Source organism: Dipodomys merriami, unplaced genomic scaffold, assembly GCF_024711535.1.
Source record: "Dipodomys merriami isolate MVZ:Mamm:240054 unplaced genomic scaffold, mDipMer1.0.p SCAF_39, whole genome shotgun sequence".
Taxonomy (NCBI): domain Eukaryota; kingdom Metazoa; phylum Chordata; class Mammalia; order Rodentia; family Heteromyidae; genus Dipodomys; species Dipodomys merriami.
The window spans coordinates 10,418,837-10,435,952 of NW_027205492.1; positions in this window are offsets into that span (position 1 = coordinate 10,418,837).

The window sequence follows — 17,116 nt, forward strand, 5'->3', positions numbered from 1 at the left end:
TTATACCGTGGGGGAGGGACATACAAAGCAACAAAGAAATAATCTTATAAATGTGTTAGAAACAATCGCATGAAAGAAAAAAAAGTTTGAATACATATCTTAGGGTTCATTTCCCTAACATTACCTTATCTGACCTTTTCCGCTTGATTCATACATACACTAGATATTGCAAATAAGGGAAACCATGGGACCTATGTTTCTTTGGGCCTGGCTTACTTCACTTAATATAATTTTTTCTAAGTCTTTCCATTTCCTAACAAATGGGGCAATGTCATTCTTTCTGATGGAGGCATAGAATTCCATTGTGTATATATACCACATTTTCTTGATCCATTCATCTATTGAGGGGCATCTGGGTTGCTTCCATATTGTAGCTATGGTAAGTAATGCTGCAATAAACATAGTCATGCTGGTAGCTTTAGTGTGGTCTTGTTTGTGAACATTTGGGTAAATGCCCAAAAGTGGGATTGCTGGGTCATAGGGGAGTTCTATGTGGAGTCTTTGAGGAACCTCCATACTGCTTTCCAAAGTGGTTGAACAAGTTTACACTCCCTTGCTGAATGTTCTTAAACTGTGTCTGCAGTCACAGCTCTTGCAGGCAGTGGGCAGTACTTGGCTCCTGGATAAATGATGTAAGGATGGAGACCGGGATTCATAGGAGCCCCCATCGAGCAGAACTGGCCTGGTGGCCAGACCTGGAGGGTTCAGTGGATAGATGTATATATATGTAGAATGTGGTTGCATCAGTCCTGTGCAGGGAGGGATGAGGATTGAACCCAGGAAATTGCATGTATAGAACAAAGGGATCCATTTGGTAAAGCCAGTGGGGCTCAGGCTTTATTGAATGGTGGGGAGTGAGGGACAGAAAGAATCAGAGGTCCTTGCTTCACTCCTGACTCAATTCTCTCAAGAAATCACTTAAGGTGGGGTGCCAGTGGCTCATGCCTATAATCCTAGCTACTCAGGAGGCTGAGATCTGAGGATCATGGTTCAAAGCCAGCCTGGGCAGGAAAAGTCTGTGAGACTCTTATCTCCAATAAACCACCAGAAAACCGGAAGTGGCTCCGTGGCTCAAGTGTAGAGCACTAGCCTTGAGCTGAAGATCTGAGGGACAGTGCCCAGGCCCAAAGTTCAAGCCCCATGACCGACAAAAAAAAAGGTATCACTTAATAAACATCTCATATGAGAGCCAGGTTAATATTCAAAGTGTGGTTTAAAATATGGGCCAAGATGCATACCTGTTGGTTCACAACTATCGATTTTCATTACACCTCAAATGACTGCTAAAATACTTCTCCAGCGAAGTGAGAATTAGTAGTCTTTGATCTCCCGTCCTTGCTTTTGATGTGGAAGGCTATTTGATCTGGAAGCCACAGGTACAAATCTTCTGAGATTTTTATGCTGCTCCACCCCATGTGTGACCCTGTGCCCATGCCAGCAGCCCTTAGATCCCTTTCCTTTACCCTAGATAAGGCTGGTCCTTTAATAGCAATTTCTTCCCTGCCAAATATCACATCGGTGATGTTTGGTGCTGTGAAGAATTTATCTTGAGGTTAGCTCTTCACCTTGAGAAGGGCGGGTAGAGACAGAAAGCTCCCACAGCAATGGTTCCTCCTCCTCCATGTCCGCCCTGCTGCTTGTGTGGCCAGATGGGCAGCCATTTATCTGCTTCTCTGTATACCCTCAAGGCATTGCAGACAGCTAGTGATGAAGAAAAAAAAGATATCCAGCTACTCAACATTTAGAAGGCACGATATTTCAGCCAATCCAACCATATAATTTAATACCATACCTTGATGGGTCAATTTCCCCCGCAAAATTAAAACATCTGTCTCTCAATGTTTTAATCACATTTCTCATCTGCCTTCAGATCTGAAAAGGTAATGCCATTGCTTTGCTTTTCATGTTGCTTTTCAATCAATGACACATAGATGAAGATAATAAGCACCAAAGAAGAACTGAGATGAAAAGAAAAAGAAGGAAAAATAAATTCTTCTCTCCATAGAAGTTGAAGTGGTCTTTGATGATAAAAAAAGAAAGAAAAATGTAGTGTGTAAAAAAAAAAGAAAGCAAAAACCAAACAAAGAAACACATTCTCCAAGGGCAAGAAGCCATACTGATAAAATAGCAAATAAATATATTTTCTCCTCCTGGAGTGATTTTTGGCTTTGAATTGAGTGCTGATTTTGCAGAAGATGGATTGGAGGGCTCCATCATGTGCCAGTTTTATTGCAAGAGGTTCTTGGGTTTTTCAAGGAGAAAGGAAGGTCTACACAGGTGTTCCTTCCAGAAGCTCTAGAAAAGGCTGTCTGTTCAGAAGTGACTCAGGAATGGAGGAATGTGGTTGGCATTTGGATGGCCACTGAGTGCCTGTGCCTGTTTTCACTGTGCCCGGTGCTTCTTCCAATGGGTAGCAGGGCTGATCCCACCCTTTCACCACAGCTGCTGGGGGCAGCGATCCATCTCTAGAAGTGGAGGTGAAGGTGGGCACCGCTCTGCTGCCATCGGTGTAGTTGGCCCTTGCCAAGAACTAGTCATTTTGGTTTTATGGGAACACAGAATACCAACGACAAATACTCAACAGGTTTGAATGCTTCTTTCATTCTTCTCAAGATGGTTCCAAACTGTCCTTGGCCTCTGGGATAGTTTGCACAGAGCTCTGGGGACTCCGTCGACCACATGCTTTTAGCGTTTGCTGCATGATGAAGGAAGATTTGTGGGATGCACCCTGTCCCAACTATGGTCTATGGCCCAGCTGTCTTATTATAAATGTCAACATGATGTAATGAAATAATGACTTCAAAATTAAAAAATGAAACATTTTCACCTGTGAACATATGCCAACGTATGTAAGGTATATAATGTTGTGATGTGCAAAAATGTATCTGAAATACATTAATTGTGTCATTGAAACAGAAGAACTGAGGAGGCTCTGGCCCTTCAGACTTACACTTGTGCATAAAGAAATGATGAATCTAAGGGAAGAATTACAATTCATTCAAAAAATTACAGCTGAACTATACTTCAGAAGGGTGACAGTATGTTTTCATGTGCAATGTTTTCTAGGGCAATGTTGTTCATTTTATTTCCTGAATTATTTCACAATTCAGATCCTGCATATGTGTGTGTGTGTGTGTGTGTGTCTGTGAATGTGTGTACACTATGTGCTAGATACAAGGATATTAATATTGACCAAACTTAATAAAATTAAATGTAATCAGACAATTTACTTGCTTATTTAGCTCAGTAGTTTTATCATAAACATCCTTACAGTAGTATTTGTAAAATGAGTTAAAAAACATGCAAAGTTAAATGCTAAGTCTGCTTCTGTGTACATGGCTGGGAACCTTTTTACCAATATTGGGAGATGGCTTGCTTTTAAAATGGTCTAAGTGACACAAATAAATGTCATTTGCTGTAGGGGTGTGTGTTTAGAAAGGAGCTCCACAAGTTGACATTTCCAGATATTCAAACCAAGATGTAGGCAGAAGAGAGACAAGTGTCTTCTAGTACTAAAAGACAAGTCATACCTACTAAGTGACTCCAGGAAAAAGACAAAAATCACCAATATTTTTATGAGAAACAAATTGATAGCCATCTGGATGTTTGCTCCAGAGTTCAAACATTGCCTAGTTAACAAGCTGCTTCATACGTGGGGAACTCAGAGGTAAATGGCAGTAAGAATTTATGTATTTAATAATGGCTTTTAGTTTTCCAAAGGAACAGCAGTAGCCAGAAAACCAACAAGTCTGGGGTTGATAGATAAGTAGTAAAATTTGCAATGATGTACTTCTGTCATTATAAATTGCTGAAGACTCCAAATTCTACTTATATCTACATCAAAGCATGATTTGCTGTTTAAGGTGCTTTCTTGAATTCATAAAGGTGAGATTCCATTTTAAAAATCTTTTTCATTTTGGCCCTGAAGATGCTTCACAAAGCATTTCTCAGCTGGGTGCTGGTGGCTCATGACTGTGAGCTACTCAGGAGGCTGAGATCTGAGGATTGTGGTTCAAAGGCAGCCTGGGCAGTAAAGTCTGTGAGACTCTTATCTCTGATAACTACTCAGGAAAATCCAGAAGTGGAGCTGTTGGTCAAGTGGTAGAGCGTTAGCCGTGAGGAAGAGGAGCTCAGGGACAGGGCCCAGAGTCCAATCCCCATCACCAGCCAAAAAAAGCCTTTCTCATGTGCTGAACCATTCTTTGTGTGTGATGGGACAGACAGCAGGAGAAAATATGTTAGGGTTCTTCTCTCTGGGATGCATGGTCCTCAGAGGGTGGGCAGAGGTACAGTAGTTCTAGGGGCTCATGGTTGGGTCAGGCCCTAACCCAAATCTATTCAACCAGAGTCTTATATTTACAGTGACCCCAGGTTATTCACTCATTCATTTATTTTGAAATACAAGGAGTGGGGCTTGAACTCTGTGCCTGCACGCTCTGTCCCTTGAGCTTTTTGCTCAAGGCTGGCACTCTAGTACTTGAGCCACTGCTCTGCTTCTTTTTCCTTTTTGTTCTGGTTAATTGGAATTGAGAGTCTCAAGTAGCTGCAATCCACAATCCTCAGTTCTCAGCCCCTTGAGTTACTAGTAGTACAAGAATGAGCCACCAGCACCTGACTATTTATAGGTACATTAAAGTTTAAGGAGTGCTAGTCTTGGATTCTTAGGATTTTTCTACATTACCTTCTATTTGCCAATTTCCCAGTGCAGTTGTAATGACAAATGGAGACTTCAATCCTGAAACAACTTGAAAATAATGTTGGAGGCAGAAACAAGTTGGATTTTAAATGAGAACAGAAAGGTAGATACATTTGGAACCTCAATGTCAAATGATAACAATTTTTGAAGTCCTAAATTTTGTCTCTTTAAAAAGTCTAAATTTAGTCTAGTCCCTCAGACATGAAAATTCAAACAGATTATTTTATCTCTTTGCCAGCATTCTGGAGAAATAGATGTACATTTTAAAATGCACGAGTACATGGCTTTCTTAATGAAAGTTTTACTGTGAAAACACTTTGTTCCTAATGCATTCATAAGTGAAGGTTTTCATTCTTGATTTTCCATTCAAGTACTTTGAGGCACCATTAGTTAAGGCAGAACTCTCTGACAAAGTAAGATCCTTGTGTAATTTAGATGGTTTCCTCCCAAGATTGCTTTTATAATTGTCAGAGAAAGAAAAATTCATAATTGCATTTCATTCCATCGGGGCATATTTGCTTTCCAGATACCTGTGTGGAAGAATGGAGGAAATGGAAGGTTGGGTAATACAGATACATCAAGCTGACATATTCTGGAGTTCCCGGCTCAGGCTGAGACCCCTGTGAGCTTTCTGCCTTGCTTGGTAGGAAGACAGCACATTCCTTGGTGTATGTGCTTCTATTCTCAGATTCAAGTCAGAGGCATCCTACGTACCTGTTGTTCTGCTTGCTCATATAGTTTACTGCGACGCTGGACGAAGCAGTGATTGTTGCTCTGAGGGCTTAGAGATTGTTGCTGGCACCTTCTGAAATTGGCAATCATGGATGGTGTCAGCAGTGAAGTCAGAAGCAGGCGCCCTCCAGTTATTTCTCACCTTACAACTATGGTTTTTGCCTTGTGGCTCTTTTTAAATCTCATCCCCCAATCTTTTTCTCTTGTGCCTGAACGGTTTGATTTTCTTTCAAGTTAGAGGTCTCCTAGAGAAAGACTTTGAAGTACAATCAGATCCAAATTTCAAAAGTAAAGGGATGTATTTTAGAGATCTAAAGAAAGGAATTGTGTTTGCAAATATTAATATTTGCCTAGTGCCCTTTCCAATATGGAAATGTGGATTTCACAGCTGTAAGTTAATACTTTTACATCTTTCCTTCCAATATACAGATCCTATGTAATCTGCTCATATGTAACATTGAATTCCGATTTCGGTGTTGAAAATTCAAAAGAAATGCTAGAAAATTGAGTTAGAAATTCTACCATGGTCTCTAGTTCTATACTTTAAAATTTTCAAGCCTATGTGACATTTGAAAGTATATTTGATATATTTAAGTACTTAGAGATCTCTAATAAGTTACATTATGAGACTCTTAAAACTATTAATGAATGGGTCTATATGTGAGCAGTAGACATTTAGTGAATTTCTATTCTTTTTTTGGGGGGTCTGGTTGTGGGGCCTGAACTCTGGGCCTGGGCGCTGTCCCTCAGCTCTTCAGCTCAAGGCTAGCGCTCTACTACTTGAGCCACAGTGCCACTTCCAGCTTTTTTTTTTTTTTTTTGCTTATGTGATGCTGAGGAATCGAACCCAGCCAGGGCCTCATGCATGCAAGGCAAGCGCTCTACCACTGAGCCACCTTCCCAGCCCTCTATTCTTTAAGAAAGGGAAATTCAAGTTAAAAGAATCTACTTACAACATCTAGGTTAACTGTGCTTGGCGTTGGGACTATCCGGGACAGTCTGAGCGCACATACACAGGTATATGTTATGGTTTTCCCTGAGGAAAGGGATACATCGTCATTAGACTGTAGAAGGATACCTGTTAAGCAATTCAGATTCACTGTCTGAATCACTCACAACTCATTGTTTCTCTAGGCCTTAATTTAAAAATAATAATTGGGATCCACACACCTTTTCATTATTCCCATTTTGATTTTTAATTTCCTGATTTTATTTTGTGTTCTACACAGAACACAGTATGCATTTGGTAGGAAAGCGTGCAGTTTTCTAATTTTGAAAGAAGAGGAATATTTCTCTTTGTGGATTTTGTAAGCTATACTGGTTCCTATGAATTTTGTATTCCATGTGTCTGTGCATGTATATTGTGTATAAGTGTATTCAGATTCATATCTTGTCTAAATAACATACAAAACACATGTGTGTATAAAGATGTATGTGTTACGAATAGCTTGGTGTATAAAACTTAGAGCATATTTCAAATGTTCAGTTTATGTATATGAATGTACCATATATTTATATAGATACTGTTGACTTGTAGATACTATTTGCTTATTGAAAAATTATACACAGGTATATGTTTATATAGAGAGACATGCACACATACATTATTTATATGTGTATAATTAATTTTTGCAGATGTTTATGTATGCATAAGCAATGTGAGTGTATATTTATATATGCATGCATGATTGTGTGCATGTGCACACATAGGTACACTTGTATGTGGTATGCCTGTGTGCAGTTTTGCATTCATGTATGTATCTGAACAGATTACTCTTTTCATGCGAGTATCTTATAGTTGCGAGCCAAGCATGGCTTACCCTGCAGGAACTTAGGAAGATGGGCCATGGGTTCGAGGAAATGAAGTAGCTTCTTTTCCTGAGCAAGGCTAAACAGAAGAGGCAGGTGCAGGAAGCTTGGCCAGTGCCTAAGTGGATCTTCGGAATTTCCTAAGACTGAAGTTGCTCAGGTGACTCTTCCAACAGCACATCTGTGCACACAGGAGTAGAAGAGGTTAAGTGACTTTTTCTCTCAGTGGTTTCAAGAGTGAAGGACTAGGTTGTTTCTAGAACATTCCTTAGAAAGTGGTAGCCAGTGCTTCCTTATGGATATCTTCTCTTGCTATTGCTGGGCCCTAGTTGGAGTCAGAAGGGGTAAGGTTGGCGATGGTTTAGAAAGCTTGGTTCATTTTTCTTGCTGGAGCACTGTGCTCTGTTTCCTTGCCCAGGCAATCTCATTACACAGAAGCTTCGAGGAAACATGTTAGGAAGAAGCAGGGAAATTCACTTCTTCCTCCATTGGGAGCAGAGAAGATGGCAGTTCAATCCTCCTTCCCCTGTACATTAAAGGAGCGGACAGGTCAGCTTCCTACATCGCTTTCTACAACTCTTATTATATTTCTCTTTTGAAAATATTGGAAACAAATGGGTTCTTTTTAATTTTACACATGGAGTAGACAATAGGTGATTTCCCTGTGGCTTAATAACTCTATTCTTAACCATTAACTTATGAACCACTCCACTGAATAACTCTGTAAGTTACTCATGACATTTTAAGTGAACCCTCTGTAGGCCATGTTGGAATTATTGTTCTTTTTACAGCAGTTTTTAGGCTCTGTTACAATTGTACATTTTCATAGTTGATCATAGACAGATAATACTTAACTGCTACTTTCCAAGAAGCTATGGTGAAACTTAAATATACTTATATTTCCAAATAAAGTTTTTAGTCATTTATTGTTTCAAGCAATAAAATTAAGGAGTAGAGAATTAGGAGACAAAGTGAAATCTAAAATGCCCAAATAATGACCTCTGTATTTCATTGGGTAATGTTGGGAGAATCCTGCTTCTCTAGTGTGTTTCTTTTATTGCTCTTTTAAGAGGAATGTAATTTTCTGAGATAGGGTCTTGCTACTTAGCTCATGTTGACCTTGAGCTCACTGTGCAGCTCAGGAGGTCTTGAATTCATATCTATCCACTTCAGTCTTTCAATTGCTAGGCTTACAGGCATATATCACCTTACCCTAGCTAAAAGGAATATAGTGTTTTGTTTTTTGTTTTTTGTTTTGTCAGTCATGGGACTTGAACTCTGGGCCTGGGTGCTGTTCCTGAGCTCTTCAGCTTAAGACTAGCACTCTACCACTTGAACCACAGTGCCACTTCTGGTTGTCTGGTGCTTAGTTGGAGATAAGAGTTTCATGGACTTTCATGCCCAGGCTGGCTTTGAACCATGATCCTCAGATCTCAGCCTCCTCTGTAGCTAAGGTTACAAGTACAAGGCAATGGCACCCGGCAAAGAATATAATTTTTAATCTTAAAAATGTGGATGGCTTTAAGTAATTTTCATACTTGCAGGACATGATTAAATGGAATGTATCTGAATTTTTTGGAAAATCAAAAACTCAGATGAGTTTTCAGACAAGCATTTGTCTTGGTGCTATTGGCTGACTTTAAACTGCTGTATACTTTTATAATAAGTTTTAAAAAGATAGGTATAGAGTTAGTAATATCATTGAATAATGAGAATGTTCAAAACTATAACTGATCACCCATGACCAAGTCTTCTCTTATCTCCAGTCATGATGTTAATATCATCTTTGTACTTGTCGTACTTCTTGCCTTGATCTCCTGTCCTCTTCCTTCAAACCCCAAAGCTACACAGTCACTGAGTTCATCTCAATCTTTGCTTTGGTGTGTTGAGTTCAATTCTCATGATGCCAGTTTCCTATTGAGTGTCACCTGCCAACTGCAGCCTCCATCTTTCTTCCTATGCTTTATGTTTTTAAAGGTTTTCTTTATCAACAATATTGTACACCACTCTGTTGAAAATATCCCTACCCAGTGCATTTACTTATAAGTTTATACACTAATTCTAGCTTCCACATATGAGGGAATGCATGTATCCTCTGTCTCTTTGGGCCTGACTTCAGAGATTCTTTTCCAAGTCCTTCCATTTCTTTACAAATCATACATCATCATTCTTTCTAATGGATGAGTAAAGTTCCATTGTGTATAAATATCACATTTTCTTCCATTCATTCATTAGAAAGCATATGGGCTGGTTCCATACCTTGGATATGGTGAAATAGTTCTGCAATGAACATGATTGTGCTGGTGGCTTTACTGTAACTTGGTTTGTAATCTTTTGGGTTAGAATGGCCAGGAGTGGAATTATTGGGTCCAGATGCATTGTGTTCATAAACCACTTTGTTAAACTTCTTTGTGCAACTATTTAAAGATAATAAATTTAAAAAATATAGAAAAGACCCTAATGATCAAACCATCATCAGCCATACTTATGGATGGCACTTGTAATTTGGCTGTAGTAATCCTTAATTTATTCAGTTTGGCAAACGTTCCTCAACTAAATGTCTGCACATGCTGGTACACAGGTGGATGGAAAGTTTCCCCTTTGCTTTCTGAAATTTCTCTAGCATAAACTATCAATAGATTGATTTTTAGGAGGAAAAGATGTGTACACTTATTAACATGTATTAAGGGCTGAGGTCATACACAAAGTAGGGGCCTTAAAGAAATGACCAGATGTTGAAGGTAGTTTTTGTTATACAATAAAACCATACAACAAAGTCTCCTGAATGAAGATAGTGTTGGTTATAGAAGGGACAGGGGAAGAAGCATTCTGTGAACAATTTGCTGTAGAATGATCACTCGCTAGCAATTACCCTCTAGGGAATCTCTCAAAGAAGCATAGATGTAAATACTGTTTTGGGGGTTCTTTTCTACTACAGTGGCTAATTTCTCCTGAATATTTAATGAAAATCTAAAAGGTGAAGGTTTAAAACAACTGCATTCCCTCTTTATCTTCCTGCCTTCCTTCCCTCCTTCTCTCCCTTCCTCCATCCCTCTGTCCCTCCTTCCTTCCTTCTTTCCCTCCCTCTCTCTCCTCCCTCCCTCCCTCCCTCCCTCCCTCCCTCCCTCCCTTCCTTCCTTCCTTCCTTCCTTCCTTCCTTCCTTCCTTCCTTCCTTCCTTCCTTCCTTCCTTCCTTCCTTCCTGTCAGTTCTGGGCTTGAATTCATAGTCATGCTTGGCTTTTTCACTCAAGGTTGGCACTACCACTTGGGTCGCGCCTCAGTTGGCCACTTTCCAATTGCATTTCTTCTGAATCAAGTTTCCTTAGTCTATTTATGAGGGAAACTCCAGAGAAAGTCTTTTCCTGCTCTCGTGGGAGAGACAGAGGCTCAGAGAAAACTGTGTTCTTATGCTTTCTCTAGTTGAGAAGGCCACTGAGACCTACTGTGTGCTATTGCTTTCTGACTCTCAACTCTAGCGATGTATAAATGACCTCTTGAAGTAAATGGGAGCAGGCACAAATTCAAGATATGGAAAGTGAACAAAACTACATTTGTTTTTAGGCTTAAATGAAGGTAAGGTACTTGGTGATCTGGTGTCAATTTAGCTTCTTCTGGTGCTCTATAGTGTTCTTGGTAAGAGGTGTTCAGTGACTACTGAAAATCATTTCAGTTCTCCAGGGAAATTGATTTAGGATAAGATAGACAGAGAGTGTTTTAAACCGGGTGCCAGTGGCTTGTGCATATAATCCTAGCTACTCAGGAGGCTGAGATCTGAGGATTGTAGTTCAAAACCAGCCTGTATACAAAAGTCCCATGAGACTCTTAACTCCAATAAACCACCAGAAAACCAGAAGTGATGCTGTTGCTCAAGTGGTAGAGTGCTAGCTTTGAGCTGAAGAGCTGAGGGACAATGCCCGGGCCCAGAGTTCAAGCCCCATGACTGACAAAGAAGAAAGGAAGGAAAAAAGGAAGGAAGGAAGGAAGGAAGGAAGGAAGGAAGGAAGGAAGGAAGGAAGGAAGGAAGGAAGGGAGCATTTTTTGTTTTGTTGTTGTTTTGCCAGTCCTGAGGCTGGCTTGAACTCAGGGCCTGGGTGCTGTCCCTGAGCTTTTTTGCTCAAGGCTAGCACTCTACCACTTTGAGCCAAAGTGCCACTTCTGGTTTTCTGGTGGTTCATTGGAGATAACAGTCTCATGGACTTTCCTGTCCTAACTGGCTTTGAACCACTATCCTCAGATTTCAGGATTTCCTAGGATTACAGGCCTGAGCCACCAGTACCTGGCTTGGGCTTTTCTTATTATTTCTCCCAACCTGATAAAACATATCTGTTTACTATTATACTTAAAACTTTACTTTTGTGTTTGTTAAGGGGAATTGTTGGGGCAATTGCTGTAAACTAGCTTTCTGTTAAATCAGGCTAATGAATATTGAGATATTCTTTTATTTTTTATCCTATGGAAATCAAATTTTCAAGTCCTCATTTTTTTTCTTCCTCAGTTAGTAGCTTCTTTATCCCTATGCATTATGGAGACTTCCAGGAAGTATGAAGTAAAGGCTAGGTCTGGATTTGGGCTATAAACAGGGCCCCACTCCTGAGTCATTAACTTGTACATTACCACAACAAATGGAGTTTCAGATAGAGATTCTAACTGAAAAAGGGACACTTAAACCACTTTTTCATTTCCTATGAGCCTCTCAAACTTTAACAGAGGAGGAAGAATCCCTGACAGGAGATAAAAAACAGTAGCATGAAGAGAAAGCTGTTTATCTTCTTTATGTAAACACAGTCTTTTGCTAATATACAACTCTAAGGAGTGAGAAGAAAGAAAAGACTTTTAAAACTCTTAAAAGAATATGATAGTTTCACTCTCCAGCTTCGAAGCTCTCTCATAGGCACTTGTCTATGAAGGTCTTTAAATAATTCCTCTTTAAAAGTTATCAGCTGTCACTCTTTGACAGTTCTAGTTTACCAAGCTATGATGACTTGTCATATCTTGTTTTTTAGTGCTAACGTGTGAAATGATAGCACTTGTTTCCTTCTTACAGCTCTCAAGGCAAAGATTTCCTCTTCATGATCTGGGTCTGAATACCATCAATGTCTTTGGGATCTCACAGAATTTAAGATCCAGGAGAATCTTCAGTATTGCTATTTTTTCGACCCTCATATAACCAGGTGAGAAAACTGAGGCCCAAGCTTTGTTTTGGAGCCATTGTGTCAAGTTGAGAACTCAGGTTCTTTATCTGTTCTTCTCTTCTGATAACCCTTGAGACAGTAGGCTCTTTACAGTTGGGAACTTGAAAAATGACATCACCGGACAGTTGGTTACAGTACTAGTTCACAGGTGTGTACTTTTCCTTCATTGTTTAGATCACCAGCTTGGGAGCATCTCTTTATGAAACCATGGCATTCAAGCCTTTTCACTTTTGTCTGGCCAGCTTGTTATTACCAGTGCATTCACTAAAAAGTTTATTTGCTTTGGTAGGAAGTTTTGCCGTTTCATATGATTTTTCACTTTTGAACTGGGAGAGATGTCTGATCCTGGAGTATTGTAAGTCAATGTCACCCTGCCATAGACCTAAAGACCTAAAGACCCCGTCGCTTTTGGGGAGTAAGAGAGGACAAACCCATTACACAGCTTTTACACTCTTTCTGCAGTTACAGTGGTGCAATTCTTCCCATGTAAGCACAGGACTGAAGACTTGCGTGTCTTGTCTCCTCTGAGGCTTATGCCCCCTGACCCCAAAATCTGGAAGACCACGAGGACAGTGACATTTCTCCCAAGATTAAATGAAGGTGCAGCTCTTACCAGAACCAGCAATAATAATATCGTAATAATATTAATACTTAATTACAGAAATCTTAATGTATTCCAGGCATGTTTATGAGTATCTAACATCTGATGATGCTTTTAAAATACAAATCTGAGGTAGGTATAAATATTACTTTTACTTTAGAAGTGAACCTCTGACACTGTAAACCAAATAATTTTTCTCATAGAGAAAGGAGAGTCACAGAGAGATCCGCTTTCTGTGGTCAGGATCTCGAGGTCAAATGTACCTGAAAGACCGACCAATAATCTTTCACCCAATGTTTATTCCATCAGTCTTCACCCAGTATCCACTAGGACCTACATGCTTTTTCTGGCAAGACATCACTTCTAGGTCTTCGTGGCACCTATGGAACAGGAATGGAAACAATGTGAGGTAGCTCTCTGTCACCACAACCAAGAGATAATAATGAAGTCATACAGAGAAAAAAGACTACTTTGTCTCACGGGTTTGGTGGTTCCAGGCCATGGTTGATGGATTCCATCACCTTGGTCTTGTGGAGGGGAAGGACATCATGGTGGAAGGATGTGGCAAAGGAGACATCTCAACTCGTGGCCAAGAAGCCAACGGGAGAAGATAGAAGAGGCTGGGATCTCCCAAGCCATGCTGATGCATGTGCTGGATGACCTGAGTACTTCCCTGCAGGTGGGAATTGTTAGAGCACTCCTCAGATGCTGCCCTGGGGACCAAGCCGCCAACACTCAAGGATCTGCAGGATATCCCAGATCCAAACCATCGCAGAAGCAAGGACTTACTACATCCAAATCTGCATCCTATACCTAAAGAGAAGCTATATAATTTGTAGGGTTGCGCATCTATAAAGAATAAGCGATTATGACTTTGAGGTAGCCAACCTGTTCTCTTTTGGTTATTCAAATATAAAAAAGAGGTCTCAAAGAATAAAGTTAGTGCAAGATGCAAGACTGTTTCATAAACAAGGCCCAATTGTGTAAGCAACTAGGCCCTTTTCTTCCAGTTGAATTAGCTTTGGGAAAGAATGGGAATAGGAGCAGAGATGGGGGAAGAAATCCTTAAGGAATGCTTGCTTGAAATAGATGAAGAATTCTAATGCTAATGGGAAAAGTTGGACTAGTTTATGCCTTTATTTTTTTCCTAATTAAAAATGAACCACAGCGAACCTAAAACAACAACAAAAAAATCAGTCATATTTGCTCATCATAAATGACAGTGTCTCATTGTTTGCTTCAGATGGGGAAAGATTGATGGAGGACATTTTCTTTCATTTTTAACTCAGATATTGTCAGCATCAATTTGGGGATTTAATCCTATTGCCAAGACTTCACTTAAAACCTTGATAGTAGCCTGCTCCTGGCTAAAGCACTCCAACATGCTGGCTTATTACCACAATCCTACAGGCTTCCATTCTGGCACACATTAGCCACTTCATACTTTTCAGTTATTTTGAAACAAGTTAATGTGTGTTAACACTCAATTCCACCAGAGGGTAATTAGTAGATAACTAAAAAATGTGCTTTGATTGTGATTAGAAAAATCTATAACTACTTACGAGATACCTGGAGATCAAGAAAGTATTAGAAGCCAAGAATCTTCTTGATAAATACCTGAAAATCAACATAAAATTTCTATTAATAGAAAAATGGAGATTATTTGTGTGCAGGTCTCGAGAAACCTATCTGAACAATTACTGCAATGTGTAGATTAAGCCAACAGCCCAGAGGCCATTTATTGGGTAGACATTAGCTATGACTCCATGACTTCCAGTTTCTGGGAAACACTGGCTTTGAAGGCCACTGAAATCTAATGTATGCAGATAATTATATTGGAGTTTTCACAGATCACTTGGTAGTTACGTTCTAGCCAGAAATCAGAGCACATTAATTAATGGACTTTGAGTCTGTCAGATCAGACTTCAATACCTTACCACTATTCTTTGTGTCTATGTTTCCCGATCTATTCTTTCTGAGGCATGACTAGAATGACCTGAGGTAAGGTTAGATAGGAAGGTAGCAGTCACTGTTCATTTGGCTCCATCTGTCACATTAATTCCGATCAGATATGAAGCCGCTGAATCGACAGCAGGTGTCAGATAGAAGCGGATGTCTTATGTGTTTGTTTTGCTTTTCTCTTCCCCAGCATATTTCCAGGGTTATGAGTCGAAAGATAATGCACAATGGAATTACAGAAACGTGTTCTCTCTAAGAGAAAGTTAGAGCATATTTTTAAAGGTTTCAGATTCACTCCTGTCTAGGATCCAAAGATGCAACTTTTGTATTCTGAAATACTCCAAGTGGAGACACAAAAAGGTCTGAAAGTTCTTAAGTTTTTTTTCTTTGTTTGTTTCTCTCTTGATGCAGAAGAAGAAATAATACGTGATCTCTAGTCTTTTTATTCTTCATTTGAACTTTGATTCCATTGTGTGAGCAGGATATAATAAAAATCACATTTAATTGGATACCCAAAGACTCCTAAATGATAAGGATGCTTCTGGAATTACTGTGGATATAAAAATATGTCGCCATTGTTCTCTGAAAAGCCGTCTCTGTAATTGAAATTGAGGATAGCCATGTGCTTATATAGGGCAAGAACAATACTGAATGTTTTTCCTACATGCTAAAAACGTAGACCTGGACCTCGTGCCTTAAGTAATATACTGGGAACTAGGATTATAGGGCACTTGGTACCATGCATTTAAATCATTATCTATATGTATTTATGGAAGTGGCTGTCACTGTAACAGATGTTTCCTCCACAGCTGCCCACCCCAGTTTCTGGCACTGTGCTCTCCCCTGCCTGTCTCCCCTTTTTGGTTTCTCCAGTGCCCCAGAACTGCTGGGGCAGAAGCAAGTGCAACTAGGCACCACAGAGAGGTTCTTGTGTTTTTCAGGCAACCCGCAAACCCACAGGGAGTGTGTGATGGTCTCGCTGGTCCTGTAGGGTGATTCTAAGGTGTACTCTCTGGGATTTCTCAGCGGCCCCTAGGGTTGTTTAGCTCCAGGTGTGCACAGCTGGCGCATGCTCATTGCCGCATGCTTTGTAATCTTTTCATTTCCCTGTTTTGCCCCTTTCTCTCTTCTCTCTCAGTGTATCCCAGTAGCTCACCTCTGAAATAATTGATCTTTACTCATACTCTTTGTGTCTCCGTGTCCACTCTGGGTGGCACTTAACGTTAAGACACTTTACACATATAGTTTTGTGAGATGACTGAACAAATGAATGGGAGAATTTTGGAGGCACCTAACTTTTGAGTCAACCAAAAACTGCTTCATTTTCTATAGATTCCCCCTTTAAATGAATGCACTGGGCACTAACACAGAAGCAGTTGTTTAAAAAGCAGTAGGGAGTTACACTTAAGCAGAGACATGGGGAAAAATAAATTAGCAGACTACAAAGCAATCATTGGAAGGGTCTGGGTTATTTTGACACAATACAAGGACTATTGAATTGCTACATATTGGAGGCCTACCTTCCTGACACATTTTCTACAAGTTTCTGTTAGCAAGAATTGGTGCGATTATTCAAGACAAATCCGTTCTTTACGAGAAATGGCAGATAATTGAGAGAAAATAAGACAATTCTTGAGAAGACTATTTCTTTTCTTTCCTTATGTCACAAAATGACTCTGTGTTACATGCATTAATGAAGACTGTTTATTTGCCATTTGTGGTTTTAGGTAGGTCAAGTGAGTTCACTGACTTAGTGTGTATGTTTGCAAACATACATACATGGACATACATACTTGTGTTTGTTGCTGTGAGAGTAGCTCTGACCTCATTTCTTTTCTTTTTTTCCCACTCCTGAAACAAAGTCACTGAACTCTAGTGGTGATCTTGCTTCTATTAGTATATGAAAGCAGTGGTAACGTCAACCAGAAGTAACGTAGGTGGCCTGATAATTGCATGTATTGAAGATCTCCTATTTCCCCTTTATTATCACAGCTCTTTGCAGAGATTATCTAATTTAATCACCATGGCAACATCAGGAGGAAATATTATTTACCCTACTTTTGCTTGGGAAGAAATGGAAGCTCAGGAAGAGGCAAGGATATACTCGTAAGATCACACTGGATGCA